The sequence below is a fragment of the Arachis ipaensis genome, chromosome B10 (assembly GCF_059453495.1).
Source record: "Arachis ipaensis isolate K30076 ecotype BB chromosome B10, ASM5945349v1, whole genome shotgun sequence".
In the NCBI taxonomy this organism is placed as follows: Eukaryota; Viridiplantae; Streptophyta; class Magnoliopsida; order Fabales; family Fabaceae; genus Arachis; species Arachis ipaensis.
The window spans coordinates 28,071,244-28,081,276 of record NC_142435.1 but is presented as its reverse complement, the minus strand read 5'-3'; the positions used below and the strand labels follow the sequence as shown (position 1 = coordinate 28,081,276).

The window sequence follows — 10,033 nt, the reverse complement described above, 5'->3', positions numbered from 1 at the left end:
TCCTTCCATGAAAGATTAGGATGATTCCTCCATGAAGGATTATAGGTGTTTCCATAGGATTCTCCCATGTAATTCACCTCTTCCATTGCAGGATTCTCAGGGTCATAAGCTTCTCCTTCAGGGGAGGCTTCTTTAGTACTTCCTGTTGCAGCTTGCATTCCAGACAGACTCTGAGAAATCATATTGACTTGCTGAGTCAATATTTTATTCTGAGCCAGTATGGCATTCAGAGTATCAATCTCCAGAACTCTTTTCTTCTGAGTTGTCCCATTATTCACATGATTTCTTTCAGAAGTGTACATGAATTGGTTATTTGCAACCATTTCAATGAGTTCTTGGACTTCTTCAGGTGTCTTCTTTAGATGAAGAGATCCACCAGCAGAGTTGTCCAATGACATATTGGATAGTTCAGACAGACCATCATAGAATATGCATAAGATGCTCCATTCTGAAAGCATGTCAGAAGGACACCTTCTAATCAATTGCTTGTATCTTTCCCAAGCTTCATAGAGGGATTCACCTTCTTTCTGTCTAAAGGTTTGGACTTTCACTCTAAACTTGCTCATCTTTTGAGGTGGAAAGAATTTGGCCAGAAAAGCACTGACCAGCTTTTTCCAAGAGTTCAGGCTTTCCTTACGTTGTGAGTCCAACCATGTCCTAGCTCTGTCTCTTACAGCAAAAGGGAAAAGCATAAGCCTGTAGACCTCGGGATCAATCCCATTGGTCTTAACAGTATCACAGATTTGCAAGAATTCAGCTAAGAATTGATGAGGATCTTCCAATGGAAGTCCATGAAACTTGCAATTCTGCTACATTGGAGAAACTAATTGAGACTTAAGCTCAAAGTTGTTTGCTCTAATGGTAGGAATGGAGATGCTTCTTCCATAGAAATTGGAAGTTGGTGCAGTAAAGTCACCAAGCACCTTCCTTGCATCTCTGGCATTGTTGTTGGGTTCGGCTGCCATGTCTTTCTCCTTTTCGAAAATTTCAGTTAGGTCCTCTTCAGAGTATTGTGCTTTAGCTGCTCTTAGCTTCCTCTTCAGAGTCCTTTCAGGTTCAAGATCAGCTTCAACAAGTATGCCTTTATCCTTGTTCCTGCTCATATTAAAGAGAAGAGAACAAAGAAAGTATGGAATCTTCTATGTCACAGTATAGAGATTCCTTGAGTATCAGAGGAAAACAAGAATAGAGGGATGAGGTAGATAGAAGAATTCGAACATATAGAGGGAGAGGGTTCGAATATTTAGATGAAGTGTTAGTGATTAAATAGAAAGAGATAAGAGAGAGGGAGTTTTTGAAAAATAAAAATTTAAAATAATTAATTAGTTAAAAAGAATTTTGAAAAAAGGGTTAGTAGTTTTCGAAAATTAGAGATGAGAAAAGTGGTTAGGTGGTTTTGAAAAAGATAAGAAATAATAAAATTTTGAAAAGATAAGAAGTTAGAAAGGAATTTTGAAATTAGAATTTTAAAATGATGTGATTTGAAAAAGATATGTTTTAAAAAGATATGATTGAGAAGATATGATTGAAAAATAATTTAAAAAGATTTGATATATTTTAAAAATTAATGACTTGGCTAACAAGAAATTTAAAAGATATGATTCTAAAATTCAAATATTGAACCTTTCTTAACAAGGAAGTAAAAAACTTGAAATTTTTTGAATCAAATCATTAATTGGCAGCAAGGATTTTTGAAAATAGTGAGAGAAAAATGGAAAAAGATTTGATTTTGAAAAAGATATGATTTGAAAAATTATGAAGATTTGAAAAAGATTTGAATTAAAAACTAACTTACCTCCCTTGTGTTGTCCTGGCGTTAAACGCTCAGAATGGTATCCATTCTGGCGTTTAATGCCCATTTGGCTACCTCTTTGGGCGTTAAACGCCTAGCCAGGTACCCTGGCTGGCGTTTAAACGCCAGAATTCCTTCTTCACTGGGCGTTTTGAACGCCCAGCTTTTTCTCCGTGATTCCTCTGCTATATGTTCTGAATCTTCAGTTCTCTGTATTATTGACTTGAAAAGGCAAAATTTTGAAATTTTTTTTGTAATTTTCGAAAATTATTTTGGAAAAGAAAATAAAGAAATTCAAAATTTTTAATAGAAATTTCAGGAATCATGCAATGTTAGTCTAAAGCTTCAGTCTAAAAAGATTAGACCTGGCAAGCCAAGCTTCAGTAGGACATTACATACAACAGCCAAATTGATGGAAATCAACCAGCTCCTATGATGATAAAAGCATTATCTGAAACTCTAGAATTCATTCTTAAAAATTCTGAAGAACATAGAATAATTTATTTATTTATTTTTTTTTGAAATTTTTTTTCGAAAATAAAATGCTTTAAAAATAAAATAAAATTACCTAATATGAGCAACAAGATGAACCGTCAGTTGTCCAAACTCGAACAATCTCCGGCAACGGCGCCAAAAACTTGGTACGCGAAATCGTGATTAATTGTTCCCTGGCTATAGTGCCAAAAACTTGGTGTGGGAGAACGTGATTTCAAGACTTCTTCACAATTCCGTGTAACTGACCAGCAAGTGCACTGGGTCGTCCAAGTAATACCTTACGTGAGTAAGGGTCGATCCCACGGAGATTGTCGGCTTGAAGCAAGTTATGGTCATCCTTGTAAATCTCAGTCAGGCAGATTCAAATGGTTATGATGTTTTGATAATTAAGAGATAATTAAAACAGAAAATAAGATAGAAATACTTATGTAATTCATTGGTAGGAGTTTCAGATAAGCGTATGAAGATGCTTTGTTCCTTCTAAACCTCTGCTTTCCTACTGCCTTCTTCCAACCATGTGTTACCTCCTTCCATGGCAAGCTGTATAATCCTCTCGGATGAAAACAAATCCATCTGCGCTGTCACCGCAGGGTTAATCATCTGTTGGTTCCCGCTAGCATCGGAATAGGACCATTGTCCTTTTGCGCACTGTCACTTGCGCCCACATTCGCAGGTTTGAAGCTCGTCACAGTCATCCCTTTCCAGATCCTACTCGGAATACCACAGACAAGGTTTAGACTTTCCAGATCTTAGGAATGCTGCCAATGGTTCTAGCTTATACCACGAAGATTCTGATCTCACGGAATGGAATGCTCTGTTGTCAGGAGAGGCAACCATGCGTCGTGAACCAGGAGGCTAAGAGATACACACTCAAGCTATTGCAGATAGAATGGAAGTGGTTTTTAGGCACGCGTTCATAAGTGAGAATGATTATGAGTGTCACGGGTCATCACATTCATCAGGTTGAAGTGCGAGTGAATATCTTAGAGAAGAAGTAGGCGTGAATTGAATAGAAAAATAATAGTACTTGTATTAATTCATGAAGAACAGCAGAGCTCCACACCTTAATCTATGGGGTGTAGAAACTCCACCGTTAAAAATACATAAGTGAAAAGTCTAGGCATGGCCGTGAGGCTAGCCTCCAATGTCTAAGAACTAAACGTTCCAAAGTTTTTCCAAAGATGAAAATACAATAGTAAAAGGCCCTATTTATAATGAACTAGTAGCCTAGGGTTTACAGAAATAAGTAAATGATGCAGAAATCCACTTTCGGGGCCCACTTGGTGTGTGCTTGGGCTGAGCATTGAAGCTTTTTCGTGCATAGACTGTTCCTGGAGTTAAATGCCAGCTTTGGTGCCAGTTTGGGTGTTTAACTCCAATTCTGGTGCCAGTTTGGGCGTTTTATGCCAAAAATTTTAGGCTGACTTTGAACGCCGGTTTGGGCCATCGAATCTCGGACAAAGTATGGACTATTATATATTGCTGGAAAGCCCAAGATGTCTACTTTCCAACGAAATTGAGAGCGCGCCAATTGGGCCTCTGTAGCTCCAGAAAAGACACTTCGAGTGCAGGAGGGTCAGAATCCAACAGCATCTGCAGTCCTTTCTCAGCCTTTGAATCAGATTTTTGCTCAGGTTCCTCAATTTCAGCCAGAAAATACCTGAAATTACAGAAAAATACACAAACTCATAGTAAAGTCCAGAAATGTAATTTTTGCATAAAAACTAATAAAAATATAATGAAAAGTAACTAAAACATACTAAAAACTATGTAAAAACAATGCCAAAAAGGGTATAAATTATCCGCTTATCAACCTCTCAGTTGTACAAACACAAACAATGCAAATAAGAAAATCACAAGTAGATTCAAGTAGAGCAGATAGCATATAATCATGTAACATTTTCAATTACAATTAGGCAATCCAAGTACAATTAAGCAAATACAAACAATTCAAACATATGCAAATAATGTACGCCTACCTTATGGCCAATGAGCTCATCTGTCAGTTATACTGTCAACCGACACACCTGGTAGCTAACCTGAATATCGTCTCTCAACACGAAGGAAATCCTCAACCTTCAAGGAGGGAATCCTCAACCTCCTATTTTAGAGAGAGATTGTGATGTAATGATAGGGAATCCTCAACCTAACTCATTCACACCACAGCCAAGAATCGTATCGAAGAGAATTCTCAACCTTCTCTATTCAATTCTCCCATGTAGCAAGAGAGGGAATCTTCAACCCCGCTTGCCCACCATAACAAGAGAGGGAATCCTCAACCCCATCTTGTTCATCATAGCAAGAGACAGAATCCTCTATCTTAGCTTGCCTTTCCCGACATTCAAATTGATAATCACAGAGTTAAACCGAAGGAAATCCTCAACCTTCAATCCAACTCTCTGGTGCGACAAGTGAGGGAATCCTCAACCTTAAACTCGTCCAACCCAACAAGAGAGAGAATCCTCGACCTCAACTTGTTTATCACAGCAAGCGAGAGAATCCTCAATCTCAGCTTGCCTATACGTGAGCGGGATAACACCACCATCCTCACAACACAAATCTTATTGCCTCCTTAATCATAATCACAACACGAGAGAGGGAATCCTCTACCTCAAATGGCCTATTCATTCCGGGATATAGTGCCCATCAAACTTCACCATCATCCTCATTATCAATCTTGTGATCATCATTATTCTCATTATCCATCTCATCTCAATTCATATTCAACCTTAATTAAGTTTAGTCATCATTATCCATTCACTCTCATCATCAATTATCTCATTCATAATCAACATATATCACTTAACATCTTGTTCATTTCTCTCAATTTTATTAACTCAATTCATTTGGCTTTATTCCTAACTCGTCCATCCTCCACTCCACTGGCTCTAGACTCAAATCGAAGTTTATAAAGGTTTAGAAGGCCAAAAGAATGGTTGAAAGCCATAAGAACAAATGTTTCCAAATTCTGGGAGGTGTGCGTACGCATACATGTAGTGTGCATACGCACAGACTGAAAATTTGGAAATCCACGTACGCATGCAAAGGTCCGCGTACGCATAAGGTGAAAATTTAGTAAGTCGCGTACGCATGCATAGTGTCGCGTGGACCATTACGTGTACACATGCAGTGTCCGCATACACAGCGGCACTTGGCAGAGGCCAATCCCTGCGTACGCATGTCAAAGGCCGCGTACGCATCCATATCAGAAAATAGAAAATCTAATATGTTGCAAAAATCAGTTTTTCAGTCTAATTTTCAAAACCTCATAACTTTTTTCACAAAATTCCTTTTTCAATCATTCTTGAACCGTTGGAAAGATCGATAAATGAATTTTCATAAAAATTCAATTTTGAAGTTTTTGAACTCCGAGTTCCAAGTTATGACCCGCCAAAGTTGGCCAAAAATCTGTTTTTACCAAAAATACAAATTTGCCAATCCTTCCAATTGTTCACAAGGAAAATTTATTTTTCTCAACAATTTTTACCACAAACCAACCCATTTTACATTTTTACACTCAACCAAATCCAAACATTCTCTAATTACACAACTCAACTCAAATTCTACCAATTTCATATCTCAATCTACAATTTCTAATTTCCTAGCAATCATGCCTACTTTTCCATCCTTCATTATCAATTTCCATTCAATTACATACATCATCACACAATCCAATCATCACTTACCGTCATTACCTTTTTTCCGGCCTCCGACCCAAAATTCACGGGCTCCAACCCAAATTCACAATTTAATACATATTCTATAAACCAATAATCATTATCTAATTTATCAAAATTTTCAACACCCAAACATACAAATTCACACAATTCTCAATCCAATCATTAATTTTCACAACATATCAACTATACATATCAATACCAACCAATTACACAATCCAAACCTAATCATAGAGGCATCTAGCCTAGGAATCCTCATCACACCACCAGGTACTTAAATGAAACCTAAATTGTACCTCTTGTAGTCACAAGAATTTGGCCCTTCCTTGCAAATTTTTCACCAAGCACTAGCTCCAAGCTTCACCAAGAGTTCCACAATCCAATTCAAGTTCTCAAAGTATGCCAAATTCACCCGACAACACTTAACCAATGAAAATAGTTGATGAAACTCATCAATATCTCATACTAGGGCACCCCACAATACCTAGATAGAATCAAAGAGGATGAAAAGAGCGACGCGTGGCCGCAAGCAACTTGTCAATCGGAACTCCGAAGAGAAAGTTATGGTGATTTGAAGTTTGGGAAGCTAGGTTTTCTCTCTCTCTCTCTCTCTCTCTCTCTCTCGCTCTTTCTCTCTCTCTCTCTCTCTCTCTCTCTCTCTCTCTCTCTCATTTTTAGGGTTAAATGAGCTTCAATGCTCATAAATAATGCTTATATACCTTGGGCATGAGACCCACTTGGGCCCGGTTCACGTATATAACTCGTTGGCCCAATTTTGGGCCAAAACATTTAAAAGTAGCATTTTAAACTGCGTTTTAGATATTTTTATTTTCTAAATCATAAATTCTAACTTTCTAATCTTTCTAACTATGTTTTCCGACTCAGAAAAATTCACTAAACCCAAATATCATATTTAGATTGTCAAATTCTAATTGCTAATTTTTTTAATAATTTTTGCCTATTTCCAATTAATTACTTAATTAATTACCACTACAAGAAAAAACAATATTTGTAAAAAAACAAATTGTTACAAAAAATCAAAATTTTGAAACAAAAGGATTTTGTAACAAAAAAAGGGGCTGTTGCAGTATGTCCCGTTACAAAAAATTTTTGTAACAAAAAATAGAACTATTACAATTCAAAGTGATATTTTGTAACAAATTTTTCTGATACAAAAAACCCGAAGTCGTTACAAAAGTGGTAACAAATTTTGATCTTCAAGGTATTTTTGGTGACAATCTATTTTTTCCTATCATAAAATTTTGTTACAAAATGTAACTTGATTTTGTAACCTTTTTTTTCTTTAGTTACAAAAGTAAAATAATTATTTTGTAACAATTTTTTTTAATACAAATTGCATGCATAATTTACTAAATTATTTTTTAAATTAACTAATATATTAACTATTTTAATAAGCAAGTCTACATTTATATAATATGCAAAAATATAAATAATTCAAACATGCCTCATTTAGCTAAAATTATTTTAAAACAAAATAATCTTAGTGAGTACATTGATTAGTTCTACAAGTTATATGTCTTGCATAAGTTCAACCAAAAGTTAAAAGTTCTAACATAGATTAGTGACTCTATGAATCAAAATATTCTTGAGCCCTCAAGGTAGCATATGGTCATCATTTCATCACTTCTGTAAATAAGAAAAACTGAAACAAAAAATTAGAAACAAGATATAACACTAATAATTATAATTTTTTCCTTTAAGTTTTATCCAAAATGTTTAGAAAAATTTTGGCAGAACCTCCCCTAAAACTTGGATATTTCCACCGTCTACGGTTCCAACAAAACCAACCAATTCACAACTTATTTCTCAACCAATACACAACCAAATTTATCAAACTAAATAATAGGACATTTGTCATTTCTCAACCATGACACAAGTAAAATGTCATAAATAGATCCATATACAAATAAAACTATACTAATAATATAGGAATCATATAGGAAAATGTATTAAAACCATAAGCAATTTTAGGAGTACCTTTAGGGTCTAGTTTCTTTCATTGTCAAAGCGCGCTATGAAAGAGTTCACAACGGCTTGTTGAGCTTCCAATTGAGCTTTCATTTGAGCTAATTCTTCCTCTTGCCGTGTTCGTTGCTCTTCAAGTTTTTTTTTTAGCACATCTATTTGCTTTGTTAGCTCCTCATGGTCTTGCATTGCCTCTTGAAGTTGTGCTTGAATCCTTAACTTAGATTTTGAAGCCTTTATGCCATAACTTGTACCACTTTTCTGTTTTCTCACCTCTCACAAGTAAAAATACTTCATTTGGAGTGAGAGGATTTTCTGAATCATAGGATTCATTAATCATACACCTAATATCATCCTGTACAATCCAATTTGTGATTTGAAAATGAAGATAAAATTTAATTTCCGTGCAACAGTAAAAGGAAAAGGTTAGTAATGTTACATCAATTACGCAAAATATTCAATTATAATAAAATTATTTAAGAATCTTAATTGATTTATAATGAAATTATCTCCGAATCTATTTAATTATTTCTAATAAAATAATTTCTAAAATTATAAAGTTTAAACTTAATAAGATAAAATCACAATTTATTTATATTTAGATTTTTAAAAATGCAGGATGTTACAAAATAAAATTATTTTGAAAAAAATATATACACAATTTTTTTTTACTCTTAAAGTGTTTAACATTTTGAAAAAAAATTATTATAAAATATTTTTATATTTTGTGACAAATAATTAACTTGTTACAAAAATTATTGAATTTTGTAACAAATTAATTTTTTGTTACAAAACAATTGGAATTTTTGAAACAAAAAACAAAATTTGTTACAAAATATTTTAAATTTTTGCAACTTGTTTTTCTTTTGTTACAAAATATTACAATATTTTGTAACAAAACACCATCTCGTTACAAAAACTAACATAATTTGTAACAAAATAAAATAGGTTGTTACAAAACATTATTCTTTTGTAACAATCACATATTATTATTACAAAATACTATTTTTTTGTAACAATTTTAAATTTGATACAAATTTTTTGTTACAAATATTTCATTTTCTTGTAGTGTACAGTTTGACCGGATTGTATATCCTATCCACCTTATTTAAAATTTTGTCCTCAAAATTTGGTCCACAAAAGAAAACAAAAATCTTGGTTAAACCTCCATTAGAGGTTCTCTCAACTTCAACTCTTTGTAACACCCTACCATACAGAGACTTATGCTTAAGTCATAATTCAGAGATGGCAAGGTATTACGACCTCTAAAACAAAAATTTAGTACGTATAGTAGTATGAATAATTGATTATAACTAGGAGCCTTTGTAGAAAAAGGGGGTAAACAAAAACCGCAACTCGAAAGCGCAACACTCCGATCACTAACACAACGAGCAAAGGATAAGCTAACGCAAGATCATATATATAAAGAGTATCAAAAACAGGAATATCAAGACTCAAAATTCGGCTGCGAAGGTAACCGGTTCGAGCATAGCAATATATACATATGATAAAATAAGGAAAACCCCAAAGGAAAACCCAAAGGGACACAAATACCGAAAACCTAATCTCCAAAATCCCCTCTAGAAGGAGTCATCACAGTTTGTATTATTTAATGGAGATAAAAGTATCTAAACAAGATATATAAATCAAGATAGAGTCCCGAGAACAAGAATCTTCGCTAATCCAGAAGTCCCCAACATGTCTCAACGAGAAGCCTCGCGTCCTGCATCTGAAAACCACAAAATCCGCATGGGTGAGAACCAGAGGTCCCCAGTACGGTAACAGCTTCCACATATATAATACATAATAATAGAGGAAAGCCGAAGGCAATCCTAGAACTTCCTCCAGAAAATATCAAAGCTTATAAACAAGCTAAACCGTAAGTGGCAACTAACTAAAGATCCTTCAGTCTAACTAATACTTCCCTTTCTACTTCCTTCAGACCTCCCAACAACCAGCAGGAGTATAATATAGCAAACACAGTTATATCAGACAAGAGATTTACAAATAGGAACAAATAAGGCATTTAGGCAATTAGCAAGTAATATGCAGTCAAATAGGCAATCTCAAACAATTCATGTAG

At 34.6% G+C, this 10,033-nt stretch overlaps 1 non-coding gene across 1 annotated transcript; it reads left to right on the top strand.

Moving 5' to 3' along the window:
- Positions 1 to 456: 456 nt before the first annotated feature.
- LOC148579507 (small nucleolar RNA R71) lies at positions 457 to 560 on the top strand. The gene has a single exon (XR_015896774.1). It is a non-coding gene; the product is annotated as a small nucleolar RNA R71 (small nucleolar RNA).
- Positions 561 to 10,033: the final 9,473 nt, after the last annotated feature.